General features: G+C 38.3%; 1 protein-coding gene across 1 annotated transcript in view; it reads right to left on the bottom strand.

Annotated features, from left to right (window-relative positions):
* The window catches only part of lsamp (limbic system associated membrane protein), a 796753-nt gene that overhangs the window by 399250 nt on the left and 377072 nt on the right, over window positions 1-20431 (bottom strand). The gene's annotated exons all lie outside the window — the stretch shown is intronic.

The raw sequence follows: 20431 nt of genomic DNA on the forward strand, positions 1-20431 counted from the left end.
ATGCCTTAGCAGAAAGCCCTTAGCAGGAGGATTAAAACATATAAAGAAAGAGTGCTTTTTAGGCTGTGAAAACTTTTAGATGAACACAGCCTCAAAAAACTTGACAGGACCCCAGCAGCAAGTAAGGATGTTTGAGTAATGGAAGCAGAAGTTCATATCTGCTCCTGTGTTAAAACACTTGTATCTTTCATTACCTTTCCTAGTTGAAATTCATGCATCTCAGGTGGAGGTAGGTGCAGTAGTATCTCAGCACCATGGCACAGTCCCCAGGTTGTCCACTTATACCTTTTTCCTGTAAATTGTATCTCACAAGTACAACATGGGAAACAGGTGAATTTGCAATAAAGATGGCACTCAAAGAGAAGAGGCACTTATTTGGAAGGATCTTTGTTTTCACTGATAATAAAAATTTAAAATATTTCCAGAAAGCACAGTGGCTCAGTGGAGGCATGGTGGACATAAGGTATTACTTTCCAGTCACTTGTAAAACAACTTCCAACGATGGCAATGCTGATGCTCTTCTGTACTGGATACCATCTCACTGGCTTCCTGTTTTCTTCTTCCATGTCATAGGCAACATCATAGCATCACAGACTGAACACCTAGGACTAATCCACTGGCCCTGAATGAAGTGTTTGTCCTATCTGCCTTATCTCCACAACTTCTTCATTTGGCCCACAGTTCACCTTGTCATGGCTATTGGGAGGTGAATAATTCTTAGCAGCTCTATCTGAACAGTGTTTGTGATCTGTCATGACAAGAGGTGAAAGAATGTGATAGCCTGTGAGGTGGACTCTGGACAAAGATCCTTAGACAACTGCCAGCAGGACTTTTGGAGCCTCTTACAACCCCCAAATGTCTTGAGTCACTTATATCCATTGACTTCATAGTTGACTACGGCGACCACAGAGACCTTATTGTACATATATTCCAGTAGTCCTAAAGACACTGTCTCTGATATGGGTCTTCAGTTTACTTACAGAGTTACAGGACTTTTTTTTTTTTATTTGGTGTTTTCATCAGCTTGAAATCAAGCTATCACCCTCAGTCACATGGAATGTTTGAGTGTCTTTACCAGGAGATTGTAAAGTACCTTCAGAAGTCCTACAGCTAAAATCAGACTGGCTGTAGCTGGACTCAGCCTTGGATTCAGTATACTCAAAATTCAGTCATTCTTCCATTCATTAACCTCGACATTGATTGAGTGCGTTCTTGGATACCAGTCACCAGTATTTCTTCTGACAGCTGATTCTAATCATGTACAAAGAGTGGGTAGATTGAACAGACACAGCAAGCAAGTCAGTCAACCACTATACATCTTCCAAGGGCTGTTTTACATGCAAAAGAGGCATGTTCATTTGTTAGTACCCTTTTGGACTCCAAGTAGTATTACTGGAACGGGTCTGTGGAGGTAAAACCCTCTTTCAGCAACCTGGAAACCCTAACACACCAAGCATCAAGACTGTCTTTAGAACCTTTGCAATAGGCATAAAAGAATTATGTTCCGTAGGTGGTAGCAAGCAGAACCTGTAGAGATCTGCTTTGGACCAAAGCGATTGCTTGTGAGTTTGCATTTCTTCTGTTTCCGGAGTTTCCTGTTACTGCCCGCATGCACTTTGACTTGTCCTGTGTGAAATATCCTAAGAAAAAAAAAAAAAATCCACCAATATACAAACCCCATTTCCAGAAAAGGTGAGATATTTTCTAAAATGCAAGGAAAAAAAAGAATTATTTTGTATTTTGTATTTTTTATAATATATAAACAAATTTAGAATTTGATGCCTGCAACACAGTCAAAAAAAAGTTGGGAGTGAGGCATGTTCACCACCGTATTACATCATCTTTCCTTTTAATGACACTTTTAATCATTTGGGAACTGAGGATACTAATTGTTGCATTTTTGTAAGTGGAATTTTCATCCATTGTTGCTCAATTCAAGACCTCAGCTGCTCAGCAGTTGCTCTCCTCTTCATGATGGGCCATACATTTTCAATAGGAGACAAATATGGATCTCTGGAAGGCCAGTCAACCACACGCATTCTGTATCTATGAAGCCACGTTGCTGTAGCACTTGTAGAATGAGGCCTGGCATTGTCTTGCTGAAATAACCATGGACTTCCTGGGAAAAAACATTGCCTTGATGCCAGCACAGGTATCTCTAAAACCCAATATACAACTCCATGTCAATGGTACCTCCACGCAAGTCATCCATGCCGTGGGCAATGATGCACCTCCATACCATCACAAATACTGGATTTTCCACCTTTCGCTGATAACTCTGAGGATGGTCCTTTTCATCTTTGGCACGGAGGACTCAATGTCCATTTTCCCCGAAAACAAGCTGAAAGGTGGACTCATCTGACCACAGCACACATTTCTACCGCCTTTTGCTCCATCTGAGATGAGCTCAGGCCCAGAGAACTTGGCGGAATTTCCGCATAGAATTGATGTATGGCTTCCTCCTTGGGTAATAATTTCAGGTTGCATTTCTGGATGCAGCAGTGGACTGTGTTAAGTGACAATAGTTTTCTGAAGTAATGCTGAGCCTATGTGGCTATTTATGTCACAGCAGCATTATGGTTTCTCACGCAATGCTGTCTGAGGGCTCGAAGGTCACGCATATTCATTAGTGTTTTCTGGCCTTTCCCTTTACGCAATGAGATTTCTCTGGATTCCCTGAATCTTTTCACAATATTGTCTACTGTAGATGGTGAAAGACCAAAATTGTTTGCAATTTTGCATTGAGAAATGTTCCTTTTGAACTGATTGACAATTCTTTCATGAAGTTTCACACAAAGTGGTGAGCCATGACTCATCCTTGCTTGCCAAGATTGTGCCTTTGGTAGACACTCCTTTTACACCTAATCATGATATCTTCAACTGTTACCAACTCACCTGCTTATTGTGGAATCCTCCAAAATGGTGTTACTTGAGTCTTAGATAAACTTTTTCACTCTTATTTAGCCTCTTTTTTTGAGTGTGTTGCACGCATCAGATTCTAAATGTGTTTATATTTACAAAATACAATCAAGATGTTGAGCCAAAACATTGTCATTTCTTTGTAGTTTTGTAAGTAAAATAAAGGTTCAAGAGAATTTACCAATTGCAGATTTTAGATTTTATCGTGTTTAAAAAAATATTACAACTTTTCCGGATATGGGATTTGTATATAAATAAACCTCCACACATGAGTTTACCATTTAATTGCACGTTGGTGTTCTGTGATACACTGCACTTCATCACCACTGTTTTAATGCATTTTAAATACTATCTACATTCACTACTTTAAGTGAAATAAAGTGTGTCTCAGCTTTCAAAAACAATTCAGCATGCACATTACCAGTTCCTGATGAATAATAAAGGATGTATTAAAGTACTTCATAACGTAAGCATTTTGGCTTTAATCATGATAAATTGTGCTGACACATGAATGCAGATAATTTCTGGTGTGGTCACTTTAAATGTTTAAGAATACAGAATCACACACAGAATGCAAAACTGATGTTTGTGCAAGTACCCAACATGAAATATATCTTACGTGGTCCAATGAAAAATGTAGTATATGATTTTTATGAGATTTTACTAATATTCCCTGCAAATAGAATGTACTCTGCAAGCCTAGTCTACTGCCCAGTGCTTTTGGGATGGGCTGTGAAATCAAGTTTTTACAGTAATGAGTTTATTAAAACAGCTACAAATAAAATATCAGTTTTGAAATATAATGATGAAATCTGTATTTAAAAGTCATATGACCTGAAAGAATCATGGCAACATGGATATTTATTTTAATAGGAAAAAAATGGAAAAAAAGAAGAAGAAAAACAAAAAGAACTGAGCAATAATAATTACTGTATAATATATCATATTGTAAATCACGCCACTGAAAAAATAATAACTACTTTTCTGAATAATCAGTTGTAATATTTAATGTCTAATCTGGCGAAATAAGTGCTTTATTTTTACATGGAGACCCCTGGTAATACTGTGCTGTTTTCCCCATGGATACAATTGTGTTGTTTATCCGAGAGACTCATGCTTGAACAGCCATCTTTCAGACATAAGGATTCTGGCAAAGTTTGTTTGGATTCAGGGAGTCAATGTATTGCTTTACAATGATGACAAGAGGCAGCCGTAAGCATGCCGCCACACACCCGGGCCGGGGGAAGCGTTATCTGTAATAGTGCGGTGCCAAACTGGATAAGTGAGCTCTACCCACAGGCAGTTAGCAAATCTGTCTGCCTTTTGAATGAAAATTAGAAAGCCCATCTCAAGGGGAGCATATGGATTTCCTTTCTTTCCCCGCTTCAGCTGGGTGTTATCCATGGAAGTTAAATATGCTTCCGATCGGAGTCTTTTTATGTTGCTGGGGATATATAGATATTATTGATGTTGCAAAAGACTTACAAATGAAAACATACAAGATAAGTCTAAAAGATGCATTATACTGGAACTTTTTATAATAAATAGTTAGGGATGTAACAGTGTTGATACTGACACATACTATTTAAACAAAAAAAGCCTAAATAGATGTGATATTCTATAAATAATCAAGACAACAAATTTAAATATTTTATGTGTAGACAGCTCATTTTGTTTACAGAGCCTACATTTCAGTTACGGCATTCAGATAATTTTGCAATCAGACCTTTGCAAAATAGACCTGCATATTTTAACATCATTACCTATGAGATACGGTTTAGTTGCTTTCCAAATTCTGTGTTGTGTGGATTCTCGTTTCTCTACCTATATTCTTCCAGTAAGCCATTTACCTATACAGCCATGCCAAGAGTTCAGTAATAGCAATCTGTTCCATGTCTGCTTATACAAAGTATTATTTCATGATCAAAGTGAATTTTGGGATTCCTACGGTGGCCAAAGCTTAGACAGCATTTGATACAAAGACAAAGGAGAAACTGGACAAAGTCAGGGGACAGTTTGTTTTTCAACCCCAAGCCCCCACGGGTTTTAAAAGAGGCATGCAAACAATAGAGCAAAACTGCTCAACTGACACAGCAGGACAAAAAAAAAAAAATGTTCAATAGGCGGGAAAATAGGACACGCTTAACTGAAGATGCTATCACTGCATTAAAATGTATCCATGAAGCATTGCTCATTGTGCCCTTCAGCATCTCACTCAATTAATCTCACCCATTAATGTTCTCATGCAGCGGCTTAAGGAGCATCATGCCACTCTATTCTGTTTCTCCTTCCTACAAACTGGATTACACTATTTAATAACCTTTTTACACAATAGCAGTCATATAATTATTTTCATTTGATTTTTTTCTTTAACAATAACATCAAAATGCCAACAACTGGAATTCTTCCATTTTTAGTACCATAATTTAATAAGTTGTTATAATACAGTTATTGATGAGAACTCAAATTCAACCATTATATCCCTTCTCACAAAATGAACTTACACTGTATATGTATAGTCCAAAATGTTTGTCCTGTTAGATTATGACCAGACTATTATGTACTCTTAACTGCTTATTCTAGTTTTTAAGCTCCTTTTTAACTGTGGATGTTTTAGTTGTTTCTTTTAGAAATTGCTTCAGACTCCAAACCCATTGATTGGGTGAAACTTCAAAAAATTGTGCTTGTCACTTGTGATCTGTATCACAGTGTGCATAGTTAAAGAAGTAAGTACAGAGATGGACATGTAGTTTCAAGGAGCTGCCACAGCTAAACACATGTCATGAAAAGAAAAAAAATGCCAATATATGAAAACATACAGTATTAACAAATACTAATACATTGTGTATCTCTGGATATACCAGACATAATACTGGTAAACAGTTACCCTTGTCAGTCCATCCTTCCATTATCAATAATTCCATGTACAATGCAGAAATGCAGTGTTCTAGGACCTACTACACAAGCATTGGGTGTGGGACAGGGTACACTCTACATGGGATGTCACTAATGGCAGGGCAGATACACACACTAAGGAACATTCAGCATCACCAATTCATCAGAAACAGATCTGTGAACTACAGGAGGAAACCAGATGGATTTATTGAAATTACTCTATTTACTGAAATTACAGGTCAGGAGGGAGATATCATCATCCCCACACTCCAAGATTGGGTACCAAGCCCCAAGAACAATGAGCCCTTGTAAGCTGAATGCAAGAGCAGGTGAGATAAGATCATGGCTAAGAAGGACACCTGGAGTCCCCATGGCCGATTACCAAGGCCAAGTGAAGTACCTACTGAAAGTCTACTAGAAGATGTGAATGCAGCACTACGAACAATCCCTACTGTGACCATCACTGAGACCAACCAGCTGCTGTACAACACAGCAACAGTGATCCTTGAGATGCTTGGATACAAGATGAATACCAAGCATAAGAAGCAGTATCCTCCATGGAAAAGAAGGCTAGAGGCCAAGATCAAGGCAGCATGAAGGGAAGTTAGCCAGCTATTGGAAATGGAGAAGGGTGTGATGAAGACCCTGCCTAAGAAGTACAGCAAGCTGTCTATACCTGAGGCCTTAGAAACTGCCAAGCAAAGACTCACAGCCTTGGCTAACTGCCTGAAGAGGTACACAAGAGAGATAGAGGGCAGAGAATAAACCAGATGTTCTCCACAGAACCATCCAAAGTGTACTCTCAGTGGCAGGGTAATAACATGAGAGCGGACCCACCAAGGTTGGAGACTGAGCAATACTGGAAAAACATATGGGAGAAGGAGGCATCACGTGGATCTAAGAGCGGACCAGAGCAACCTTGGAATGTCATTTGGATTGGATAAGTGTAGTTGGATGGTAACAAAGAGAGGGAAGGTAGTCAGAACTGAGGGGATTGTACTACCAGAAGGCAACATAGTCGATGTTGAGGACAGCTACAAGTACCTTGGAATCCCGCAGGCGCATGGAAATCGTGAAGAGGACGCAAGGAAAGCAGCAACCGCCAAATACCTGCAGAGAGTAAGGCAAGTCCTGAGAAGTCAGCTGTATGGGAAGAACAAGGTCCGGGTTATCAACACCTACGTCCTGCCGGTCATCAGATACCCCGCTGGCATAATAAGGTGGCCAAAAGAGGAGATAGAAGCCACTGACATCAAGACAAGGAAGCTCCTGACAATGTGTGGAGGGTTTCACCCCAAATCCAGCGCCCTGAGGCTGTACGCTAAGCGGAAAGAAGGAGGCCGAGAACTAGTGAGCGTCAGAGCCACTATCCAGGATGAAACAACAAAGATCCTTGACTACATCAGGAAGATGGCCCCGACTGATGAGACGCTTAGTGAATACCTCAGGCAGCAGAAACCCGAGAAGGAGGATGAGGAAGACCAGGAACCATCATGGAAGGACAAACCCCTACACGGTATGTACCACCGGCAGATTGAAGAAGTGGCTGATATCGAAAAATCATACCAGTGGCTGGACAAAGCTGGACTGAAAGATAGCACAGAGGCACTAATCACAGCAGCACAGGAACAAGCTCTAAGTACAAGATCAATAGAGGCCGGGGTCTACCGCACCAGGCAGGACCCCAGGGGCAGGCTGTACAAAGATGCCCCTGAGACAATCCAGCACATAACAGCAGGGTATAAGATGCTAGCAGGCAAGGCATACATGGAACGCCATAACCAAGTGGCTGGCATAGTGTAAAGGAACATCTGTGCCGAGTATGGGCTGGAAGTCCCAGGATCAAAGTGGGATACACCCCCACAGGTGGTCGAGAATGACCAAGCTAAGATCCTGTGGGACTTCCAGATCCAGACTGACAAACTGGTAACGGCTAACCAACCGGACATAGCAGTGGTGGACGAACAGAGGAAGAAAGCCGTAGTGATAGATGTCGCCATCCCAAGCGATGGCAACATCAGAAAGAAAGAACATGAGAAGCTTGAGAAATACCAAGGACTGAGAGAGGAGCTAGAAAAAATGTGGAAGGTGAAGGCAACAGTGGTCTCCGTGGTAATCGGAACACTTGGGGCTGTGACCCCTAAGCGGGGAGAGTGGCTCCAGCAGATCCCGGGAACAACATCCGAGATCTCTGTCCAGAAGAGCGCGGTCCTAGGAACAGCTAAGATACTGCGCAGAACCCTCAAGCTCCCAGGCCTCTGGTAGAGGACCCGAGCTTGAAGGAGTAAGACCGCCCGCAAAAAGGGGGGCGAGTGGGGAAAAAAAAAAAAAAAAAGAAATATATATATATATATATATATATATATATATATATAAAATGAAATTTCCCCTATATATATATATATATATATATAAAATGAGAAACTATTACGAGATATAATTTTCGTTATCTCCTTTATAGGCTACAGTGTCTTTATTACTTACATGTCAAACTGCATAGCAAAGATGCTTCAGACAAGCAACCAAAATGCCTTCAGCAAAATGCCTTTATGTATATTCAGCAGTCAATAAAATCCATTAGAACACTGGTTCTAACCAGCTGAATTTTAGCCATGGCCTTGAACCCGTCAGAGCATTTTCAGTTCAGACTTTCAGTCTCTACTGTGAAAAATCCAAAACACAAAAAAAACTATGCATTTACAAATATACAATGTTCCTGAATGGAGGTTATACTCCCTTGTGACAGTATTAAAAATAAAATCACTGTTCCTTACAGTATTTTTTATAGTTATTCTCCCTCTGGAGGAGCTGGGATCCTTTATGCCCAATGATGCAAAAGGCAATGAGCTTTATATACAATCTGTGTCTGTGGCCATTGTGTGAGGACCCTCTGGAGTGCCGTTTCTGTGCTGAGAGCAATGATAATTGTGTTCACTGTGCACTGAGTAATACCCATCACCTTGCATAACTGTAAGCACTACAGGAGGTACATCTAATGAAAGTACTCATAATTGTGTTTGTCTGATCTGATTGCATTGCATTTTATGTGTGGCCTGAATATAACTTTATGTATCTCAAGTATGTGTGGCAATTATATTTTATGAGTAGGATGCACTACCTTTCGTGTGTGCTTGAGGTTTTTTATTTATTCATTTTTTGTAGATTCAACAAAACATATCAAATCTCAAGTAAAATTATGCCTACAAATGTGGATGAAATACATTTCACGATAAAAGGACAATCACTATAAAGGCATCCCACAGTTCAAAGACATGCTGTTCAGATGGACTGGTGACTTTAAAATCACCTGTGTGTGTGTGAGTGTTTCACTGATGTATGGATGAGTGAGGAGTGTATCTGCCATTGTAAGGGACCTTGGGTATATAAAGTCTGGGCTGATAACACTACATAGTGTTCACTGGCAGTCGCTTTGGAGAAGAAAGTCTGGTAAATGAAAAAGCATAAAGGTAAATTATAATGAATGTGTAAACAAATGGGGGGGCACGGTGGTGCAGTGGGTTGGACCGGGTCCTGCTCTCTGGTGGGTCTGGGGTTCGAGTCCCGCTTGGGGTGCCTTACGGCGGACTGGCGTCCCGTCCTGGGTGTGTCCCCTTCCCCTCTGGCCTTACGCCCTGTGTTGCCAGGTAGGCTCCGGTTCCCCGTGACCCCATAAGGGACAAGCAGTTCTGAAAATGTGTGTGTGTGTGTGTGTGTGTGTCTGTAAACAAATGCCGCATATATACCTGTATAAAATCTATTGTTGTAGCTTGGGAAAGAAATATTTACTACCATCAGATGTTACACGTATGTGCTATATCATTTTGCTAAACAACTAAATTTAATAAATTTTAAATGTGAAAAGCTGACAATATTTTTTTCTGTTGATACTGTAATACTTGCAATAACTATTTCAACCTGTGAAATCAAAGTGAATCATGGCGGTGATACAATACAGGAGGGAAATGTCACCTGGAGTATTACTGTTACAGCTGATATTTCTATGTAAGATTTATTTGAGCTCAAGGTTTAGCAAACAGAATAAGATTTCAAATAATGTATGCATGAACCTCATACATAGAATGCAATAATAATGTCCTTCTAACACTAGTTTATATTTGCAGCTGTTGCCCATCAGTATGAATTGGCATTCTGAGTTCAGAATTTTAGCCCATCAGAGCATTTATTGCTTCTTTGAACAAGTTCTTTTTGAACAGTTTATGGCCAAATATAAGGCTTTCACTAGTTTTATTCCTTTAATTAATAAAGTTAAAAAGTCAGCCTTTTAAACAAATTATCAGTCTTTGGAGCCAGAGTTCAAAAGTTTAACATTGCAATAAAATTTTATGCCATAAAAGGTAGAAACATGTAATTCAGAGCGGTGCCATACTGACATCTGCATAATCATGGCCATTTTTTGTAAGGCACACTGTCTTTGTTGTTAATTTGCTTTTAAAAGTAATTCACAATCAATATGCGTGATAATGAAAATGTCAGTCCATTCAGGCACCAGATAGGTTCTGTAAAAATCTCAGACAAGAACTACAGTAAAACTAAAATATAGACAGAAAAAGAAATCATTACCACAACTTTGCAAGAAATTCTGGAAAGTGAGCGATTAATCTAACAGGGATATGTTTGTCATCTTCCAGCTATTTTAATCTTTGTTTTTAACATACAATGAACTTAATAATACAGACATTGTATCACTTTATTTATGGGCTTGGCTCTGTAAAGTCTCAGACAGCTTTATATTACAGAAACAGTTTGGTGAAAGGGAGTTGAATGACAGAGACCCCACAGGTCTATACTTTTTGGTTAAGAAATGCATGTTCCTTTTCCTCTGCAACAAACACATTTTTTTGTTTTTTTTTTGAAAATTGATAACTTTAGTTTGAAATGAATATCTGGAAAACCAATCTGTAAACTGCAGAAGTAAACACACACACACACACCAGCACATAAACGTAAACATACAGGGAGTAAAACAACAAAGCAGAAAGACCAAAAATTTAATAACAAGGACCTAATAAGGTGTAGGGCCACCATTTTGCCTTCAGAACTGCTTCAGTCTGTGGAATTCTGTCATACAACAGGAGGAGACTGGACCCAAGTCCAGGATCGTTCATTCGGAATCAAAGGATCCTGTTCTCACGGTCGGGGATGGGCAAATAGTTGGTCGATTGGCGAACCTACAGAGTCAGGGATCCGAAATCGTGGTCGAGGGACAATGCGAGCGGTCATTAACAAAGAGACATAGAACAGGACTAGGGAATGACTTGGGAGAGCGCCAGAAGGTAAGTTTGAAAATGCAGAGAAGACTGTTGTCTCAAGTGATATTCTGTAACTAAGGAGAGTTTGAGATGTGTCTTTTATAGCCGAGTGCTCCGATGGAAGCCAGGTGCTTAATTGGAGCCAGGTGCTGCTGGGTGAGGTGCGGGCGTGCTTGTGACACTCCTGAACTGTGTGTAATTGGGTATTGCACCATACTTCAACAAGAAGAATGCCCAGTTCCAGTTCTTTTATGGATGAACATGATGGAAAACTGCTTTGCACTCTGTGCTCCAGGACTTTGCAAAGAGTTTCAACAATGTTTAAATGTGATGATTGCAACAGAAAAGGCATTCGACATCATCCTTGTGTTCATGAAACCAGTTTTGAATTTGTTTGATGGTGTGTTTGGGGGCATTATCATCCTGAAATTTAGAAGCATTATCAGGGAAGTGTTTTTGTACCATAGGGTACACCTGGTCCTGTCCAATTGTTTCATATTGCTTGGCAATTGCATGAGACCTAATGACCCCCCTGAGATTGCTGCCCATGCCATTTTGGTTCTCACACTATGTTTAACAGCTGGCAACTGACATTTTGGATTGAAATCATCTTTTGCCTTTCACCAAATGTAAATCTGTCTTTGCCAAATCTCTCTCTACATTTCAGAAGGGTCTCAATGCTCACTTCTTTCAGATTCACGTCTCCCTTGATCTCTTCAGTGCATGAGTGTCAATGCTAATGTTTGACAACGTCTTGAAAGAAATTGTTAAATAATACAGCTACTCATGTGACGAATACTGGTTCATATGGTGGAATGTGACAAATTGACTGCAGTCTAGAATCACACGTCTATATCCAAATCTCTCCTTCTCTTAATCTTAATTGCTGTGCTAATCCACTCTTTGAATTTTTCCCCTGTGATTTATGTTACTTTGGTAAAGACTGTGTGGGACAGTTGGTAGCATAGTGGTTAGAGCTGCTGCCTTTAGACCCAAAGGTTGCCTCTCACCTCTGGCTGTAGTATCCTGGAGCAAGATACTTACCCTAAATTACTCCAGTGAAAATTACCCAGCTGAACAAATGAGTAAATGATTGTGGATAGATTAACATTGTGAGCTGCTTTGAGGGGGGCATGGTGGCACAGCAGGCTTGGCCTGGCCCTTCTCTCTTTGCCAAGTTGGGCTCCAGTTTGCCACAACCCCCACTTAGGACAAGCTGTGTCTGTGTGTCTGTAACTCTTATTTGTCTTATGTTGCTTGGAGAACTCAAATATCAAGGTGCTAATTGTTATACCTCTTTTAAAGATGACACATACTGATAATTGGCAATCAACCTAATATGATTCACATTTGTAGTTGCATTTGTATTTATGATTTTAAACCCTTTTTTTATTCCGTGTTTCTTTTATTTTGTCTATATTTTCTAATGTTGATATTTATATATTCAATATATAAATATATCAATGTATATATATTCTTTTACTCACTTAACCCAAAAAGATAAATGGTAAAGATACATAAGCTTCAAGAGCTTCAGGTGACTAACAGCACTCAGAATCACAAAGTTAGCTATGAAATAAAATCCCAAGCTAAGCCAGGAATGCAATCATTTGTAACTGCCTCTGGCGATAGATAATAGATGCGGCATCAGAGGCGACACTTGGCAGAGAGGAAATTTGAAGCTGGTCTGGTCTCCAAACCTGGAACCCTGGAGGTCAAACAGCTTTTCAACAGATGGATAATCAAAGGAGATAGACAGTATACAAAGGGAGGAATCGGCACAAAAAATATAACTCTGATGTTATCTTACCTCAGTTTAAGATCATAAAACTGCACAAAGTTATCTGGGCCATGGCCAAAGCCTTCGCTGACATACATATAAATAAGGCAATCACCTTAAAGGAGCAAAGAATTTCACACAAACAGCTTTTGGAAATGGTTGATTTGGGAAGAAAAAAATGTTGCCGATGTTTCAATACCTGGAGTATCTAGTTTGTGTTACATAGACTGATGTCACTATTCATACACATTAAAATATGGGTAAGTTAAATCTCTTTCAAAAGTAAAATAATTTCATAGCTGTTGCCAGCCAATCATACTGATCTGATGAGCACATTTTCTTGGAATGGTACACTTCTTTCATTTGCCAAGTTTCTATTCATTTTATTGCTTCAAGGAAACAATTAGATTTGTATACAATGTTGCTTGAAAGTATGTAAACCCTACATAAATCTTAAACTAAAGTAAACTTTAAAATGAACTTATAAAATAGATACATTGTTATGATTTACACACCTGATTCTACTTACTTACCTTGTTAAACCAGTGCCACCCGGGGTTCACTTATTTTGGCACCTACACTACTTCCATTTTTCCACTACATGCATGATTTCCACCACACCAATATATGGAATTGGTCATTACAGGCCTATTATGTCAGATGAGAAAGACTGGTTCTATTTAAATAACAATTTTGTGGCAAACCTAAGGGACAAAATGTGTACTTTCAAGCAGCACTGTATTACAATGGCTTAAGATCTGTGTCTTTAATACCAGGCAGGATAATAACTGCCCAATTTGAGACTTAATTTTTTCAATATATCTCTCTGCATTTATGCTGAAAAACATGTGTTTGGGGGGCTGTATGTCTTTCTCTGTATGTGTGCATTTGTGTCTGTGTAACTGATGAATCACTGAGTTAGTAATAATTCAAGTGTCAAACGGATTTGTCTGGAGAAAGTTGAGACAAGACTAGAAAGAAGACAGTAATTTAAAGGTTTGTACCGATTATGTGATTTTTGGTTTTTCTGGATAGCAGGTTTTAGAGAGGGCCTGGGTTTACTTTAAAGGTATAGCCTTTTACTACATTCACTTTTAGTAGATCAACTACAGTATTTTTGCTGAGACAGACACTTTGAGGCAAGAGAGGAATTTAAAATACTTAGACTTAACTCTTTAATTAAAACAATTTATTTGAATTAAGAGGGTGTGGTGGTGTAGCAGGTTTGGCCTGTGCCCGCTGTGTGGGGGGTCTCTGGTTTCAGCCCTGCTTGGGGTGCCTTGCGACGGATGGGCATCCCCTCCTTGGTGTGTCCTCTATTCCCTTGACTCTGTGCCCTGTGTTGCTGAGTAGGCTCTGGTTTACTGTGACCCTGCTCGGGACAAGTGGTTGTAGACAATGGTTGGTATTTTAATTAAAATAGCCAAGTTAGTTTGTGACCAAGGTGTGTCAAGAGATTAGCACTCTCAGAGGCTAAGTTGGCTAGGTGTTACATTAGGATCTATGGTTCTAAAAGTTAGAGATTCTGGGTCATAACTGGTTTTACCATGACACATACTAAACATTTTTCCTGTAATCTGAGTTTATGTATTAATACTGGATTTATGTGAATATCTGTTACAATGTCTATATCACATCATGAATGTATCGCAGCATCTGTGACATTAGGGATGAAACAGTAGGACAGTAAAATCATTTAAGAATACCTTCCTATGTACATAACAGAGGTCAAGATTTCCAGTAGCTCTAAAATGTTTTACAAATGGAGTTTAGGATATTATAAACAGAGGCATGTTTGTATTACTTAAAACCCTTTGCAGATTTTGTTTCATAGAATCACCTAAAAAAAGAAAGTATAATGACATGGAAAAGTGAGTTGAAGGTGAATTAAGGTGCAGAGCTTGACAGCGATGACAATCTTAAGAAAAAATTAGACAAAACACTTAGAAACCAGACAAGAAAATTTCAGTGAAAACAGGATAAGTTACAACAGGTGAGTATCTGAGGAACAGTTTTAGCCAGCTGGTAAAGAGCCCACTATCGACAGAAATTTTAGAAACAAGTAGCTGGAAAAACATAACTAGAGGAGAAAATTGGAAATCGGAATTTTGAACACGGTAATATCTTCTGCTTGTTGTCCAGACTGGACATACGTTATCAAGCTAAGCATATAATGTAATTTGGTATGATTATAATTTGGCATAAGAATGCTCAAAAGAGCTTTTGTTAGAAATTTGAGAATATCGAATATTCAGTCTGCATGAGATACTGAATTTTTGATTGGATACTGCAGTTTGTTAGTGGGAAGATTGTTAGTTTCTGAAGTATATAAAAGTCCCCTGTCTAAATATCCACTCCCACAGCAAAATGATTACGTTGTTGCTTTAATCATCTCACACTGTGTTTTTGCTGAATGGATGTATAATTTGTTGCCTCATTTCTATGCAAAATCATAAAAAATCATGTTTATAAAAATAAGAAAATCTGAATGGAGCTGAAGTAGGGCAATGTAATAAAAATTCTATTATTTGTAACAAAAAGCTAAGCAAAGAAAAATTGACTGAAAGGCTGAAAAATTACAGAAATCAATATTCACTCTGTAATCCCCTTTTTTTCAGTTCCACCTTCTGTTTGAACATTTTAAATAATAGCACTTCCTGTTTTGCATCTCTCTTGAGAGGCAGGAGTAATAAATTTTTGATTTACTGAAATGTCAGTATTTACCAATGCCTAAATAAGATACAGTATGTGCACATGGAATTAGGGAATGCCAGAGCTTTCTGAAAAAATGTGGCATAAACTGTTTAAAGAATACAAGGCAAATATCACACAGTACAGTTCCTCAAAATTACTGTGCATTGAATTTAAATGAATCTAAGTATTCCCTGAAAAACTGAGTGTTGCAACATGAATCTTACTGAGGAAAAAAAAAAAAATTAGACCGGAGGTTAGAAAACCATGCACTGCTTCAATATTTCTACTGAACCAGTGGTGCAATACTTCAGACATAATTCTATGTTAAATATAATCTATATCACCACCACCAACAACTGCAACAATAATACAGCAATAATAATCATCGCACAGCAGTTTACAGAAGCCAGTGGTATTTTCAATATTAGTTAAGCAATACCTTTATCTGGCAGATGCAAATAGAAGTACACAGAAAAAAAAAAGTATAATAAGTCATGTACAATTTGCCATCTACTTTTCTAGGCTGAGATGTTCTTATAATTATCATTATATTGCAGCTGAACATATAGAGGATACTTCCTTTTTCATGTAGGGGACACTGTGGCACTGTGTGCAAAGTCAGTGTCTCACACAGACTGAGCTGCTTCATGGGAGTTAGAGTCAAGCCCAGCTCAAGGTGTGTGGAATTTGTATGTTTCTCCCTGTATTTATGCCACTCAGACATACTGCACATGGTAGAAGGACCTGGCAAACCATTTCCATTCCTCCCTTGCTTTGAAACTGTGCAAATGGTCAGCAATATGAGTTGGACTTGATCTGATGGCACATTCATTCTGTATTTCTATATTAATATTCCTCTATCTACCCGCAACATGACAACATTAAAAAAATTTAAGTTAACTGCAGTGACAAAACATTACTTTTAAACTGACTGAAGATTTTACTCCTAAAAAGAGAATAAATTAATTTAAAAAAAGCCTCAGTTGTGTACAGCCTATGGAGGACTGAAGACATTGCTGTGTGCTACAGAGCTGTGTGTAATTATCACATTTTGAAATGCAGATTATTGTGATTTTTTTACAGGCAAGTTGGAGGACAGTGACGTTGTGCGATATGCATGCACTGTCACTAAAGCATGATGGAAGCCAAACCCTGCAGCCATTGAAACAGTACATTCAATAATTCAAAGAGATCTTGCAAATAATGGAAAAAAGAAAAAAAACAATGGGAATAATATGTTCAAACAGATTCCTTTCAACCTAGTTGTTGCCACAAAAAAGTGGATAGCTGATTGGTTGTGTTGTTTACTTTGTGTGTGTGTGTGTGAAAGAGTATGTAAGCTCTACTTACATAAAACCTGATGTTCTCTGTGAATTCATTTTAAGAAAATTTTCTAGCAAAATTGCAGAAGCTGAGCTCTTTTACTACTACCTGCCAATATGCCTGTCTGATCTTATTATGCTTCTTCAAAGCTGTAACATTGAAAAATACTAAGAGCAGCAGATGGGAGCAGATTACCATTTATAATAGATAAAATGAACACTTAATCACCTGATTATAAAGAATTATAAAGCCTTTAATTTGAACTGGGCACCCCTGATGTTAATTACTCAATTAATTAGACTGATTTAGGACATTTGGTGTAATATTAGATGGAAGAAATAAAAATGACCATTGAGACAATACTAAACTATACTTGAAAAGGATAAAACATGAAAAGAGAATTACTTTGTGAAGAATTTACTTAAAGGGTGGAAAATATAGATATCACATTTTTTCAAAGATGGTTAAAATATCAAACAGAACAAAAAATATGATCTAAATATTTTACATAGAGGAATCGCATTTGCCTTTCATTGCGAAAGATAACATAAATCATCCTAATAAAAATGAAGTTTTTACCATGCACATGCAACACACGAGCCATAAAAAGAGCTGATGACTGCAGCTACCTATATATCACAAGCTGATTGAAGACTTTTATTTTTTTGATAATCAATATATACCATATCAGATAAACATATGAATTAAATATATGTTTCACACAACAGTGAAAAAGCTACAACTGGCAGAATAAAATCCATCATAGATTTTGAGTAAAAATATTTTTGTCTTAGGCATTAGTTTTGCTATTAAAAAGGATAAAGGAAGAATTCAATGCAAAATAAACTAAACATCTAAAAAGAATAAAATTTCAGACTCAAGTGATTTTACATTTTCATCATTTTAGATTGTCAGCTTGCTTAATTCACTGATCCTAATATTTTGTTTCTGTGTGGACTCACAGTAAACTAATTAGTTAATGAAGGAAAAGTTATCATGGGTGACAGAACTTCATTTTTTCCTTAATATTTTGCAGAAAATGCTGTGTAAATCTTTTATTATTTACTGAAAAGTATTCATTTTAAGTAATCCAAGGGCACAACTAAGTAGCTGAAGAACAATGACAGACTGGTTGTACAAAGATAACTGGACTCATGGTTAATTTCTGATATAATTTTGCAAATCAAAAAAAAAAAAAAAAAAAAAACAATGACATGCCATTTTGCAGTAGCCAACCCATCAAGAAGCAATTTATAACTACTACAAAATCTGCATATTCAAATAAGTCTATGCCTCTTGATTTATTCCTTCCATTTTGGAGAGATTAATGGTTTGTAAACTAATTAATTTTACATTTGCCATTTTAAACAGCATGGCACTGTGAGAGACGTGGGTATGATCACTGCTCAGTTTGTGTGGAGTTTGTATGTTCTCTCCATGTTCCCCTGGGTTTTATATTTATTCATTTAGCAAAGTGATTAATTATTATGTGGTATTCAGCTGACACTTTCATCCAAGGAAACCTACAATGCTAGAAACAGACAGATTAGAGCAATAGTAGCACATTCATGGACACACACTATGGGCAATTATGAGTTACCCTTTAACTTGAAAAATATCTTTGAACTGCGGGGGGAAATTCAAACACTACAAACTCCACACAGACAGAGGGGAATCAAACCTGCACCCATTTACACAGCTCAGACAGTATGAGCCCCTGCCCTAACAAGTTTCTTCTTGGTTTTTTTTTTTCAGAAACAAAAAGACATATTTTAGGTGTATTGCTGACCTGACAATTTTCTGTAGTGAGTGAACATGTGAGTGACAGTTAAATGTTTTATAGAATATCAAGATGGGGGTGTGTAGCACAGCTGGTTTGGCCAGGTCCTGCTCTCTGGTGGGTCTGGGGTTTGAGTCCCAGTTGGGGTGCCCTATGACAAACTGGCATCCCATTCTTGGTGTGTGTGTCCCCTCCTTCAGCCATGTGCCCTGTGTTGCTGGGTTAGGCTCCGGCTTGCTGTGACCCCACTCGGGACAAATGGTTTCAGTCAATGTGTGCTTGTGTAGAGCATAAAGTTTTCCCTTTGAAGTAAATATGTAATATTAGACTTGCTGCCAAACATTTGAAAAAGTAGCCTTACATATCCAGCAACTTATTATGTATATACATGTATGTCTACATATTTTATAACTGTGCTAGAAATAAATTAACAAACAGATTCATAGCCCCACATGAGTGATTTCTGTGGAGCTAAGTTTTACAGTTTTTGCCTGATTGTATTATAAGATAAGAAAAGAGGGACAGTGTTGTCATCATATGTTGACAAATCTTAAGAATTTAGCAGTAAATGGGAGTGAGGTTAGAACACAGGTGGGAGGAAGATGGGAGGGTTTTTAAGTTCAGCTGGAATGTGACAAAAGGTTTAGAGGTGTAAATGGGGTAGGAGTCATGATGGAAGAGTGAGAGAAAGATAAAGAAATGACCAGAAATGTGAAGAAAAGGAAAAAGAGGACTGGAAAGGTAAAATTACTGGAAAGGACTAGAGTTTGATATGGTTTCCAGTTGTATGAGTGGTAGAGAACTTTGTCAAAAACTATACAAGTAATAGAAGGCTGGTTGCTTAATTTTCCTGGTGGTGTAAGTTAGAAAGAAAAATCAGTGGAGAGTTTTCAACTGTGAGGTAATCCAACAGAAGAACGAGGTCATCCAAGAAGCAGCTGGCTGGGGCACGAGGGTGACAGAGAACAGTCAGAGACAGAGCAGTTGGGGTAGAAATTGAAACAGAATGGAACTCAGTAGACGAAGATAATAAAAAAGGAAGAATCAAACACTCCCCCCTGGGGACAGCTAAGCAAGTATGTGTCTTGATCCCTCCAGAAGGATGAGTGGTGTCATAGAAGAAACAATTGGAGGAGGATCCTGGAAGTATTTTCAGGATTGATGCAAATTTTGGTGAGGGCCAAAAGACTGAATGAGAGGGGAGAGGCCATAGCTGGGATGGAGTCAACCTGTTTCATACCAGAGTGGCATCTCAAGAGACTGATGGAAAAATTAAAGAAGGATGAGGAAGGTGTAAAAAACAGGACATCCATGCACTGCATGTTGCAGTGGGAGTTTCTGAGCTTGCAGTCATGGCGATGGTACTTAGGCCAGTTGACACAAACAGCTTTGCTGTCAAATATTTCTTGAACTTGTTGCAACATGGAAAATCATACAGGCAGCAGTATGTGTTTAGCAATGGCGGCTTCACTTGGTGGACTTGACAGGTTTACCCCCTTGTCTTTGCACCATGAGTCTACAGCTGCTGCTTTAGTAATGCTGCCTTTCATTAATAAAAAGCTAAAAAAACTACAACAACCAAGAACCAACACTATTTCTAATTAACAAATTAAACAAAAGGGTGGTTCACTAATGCTGAAACCTAGACTTCAAGACTTTATTGCATATGCTGCTGGAATGGTTTGATTTTTTTCCGCTTTCTTTGTAAAATCCTATTTGTTTACTGATATGTTATATTTTGTATACATGTATATTTAAGGTAGGGGGTGT

This window comes from Scleropages formosus, chromosome 10 (assembly GCF_900964775.1).
Source record: "Scleropages formosus chromosome 10, fSclFor1.1, whole genome shotgun sequence".
In the NCBI taxonomy this organism is placed as follows: domain Eukaryota; kingdom Metazoa; phylum Chordata; class Actinopteri; order Osteoglossiformes; family Osteoglossidae; genus Scleropages; species Scleropages formosus.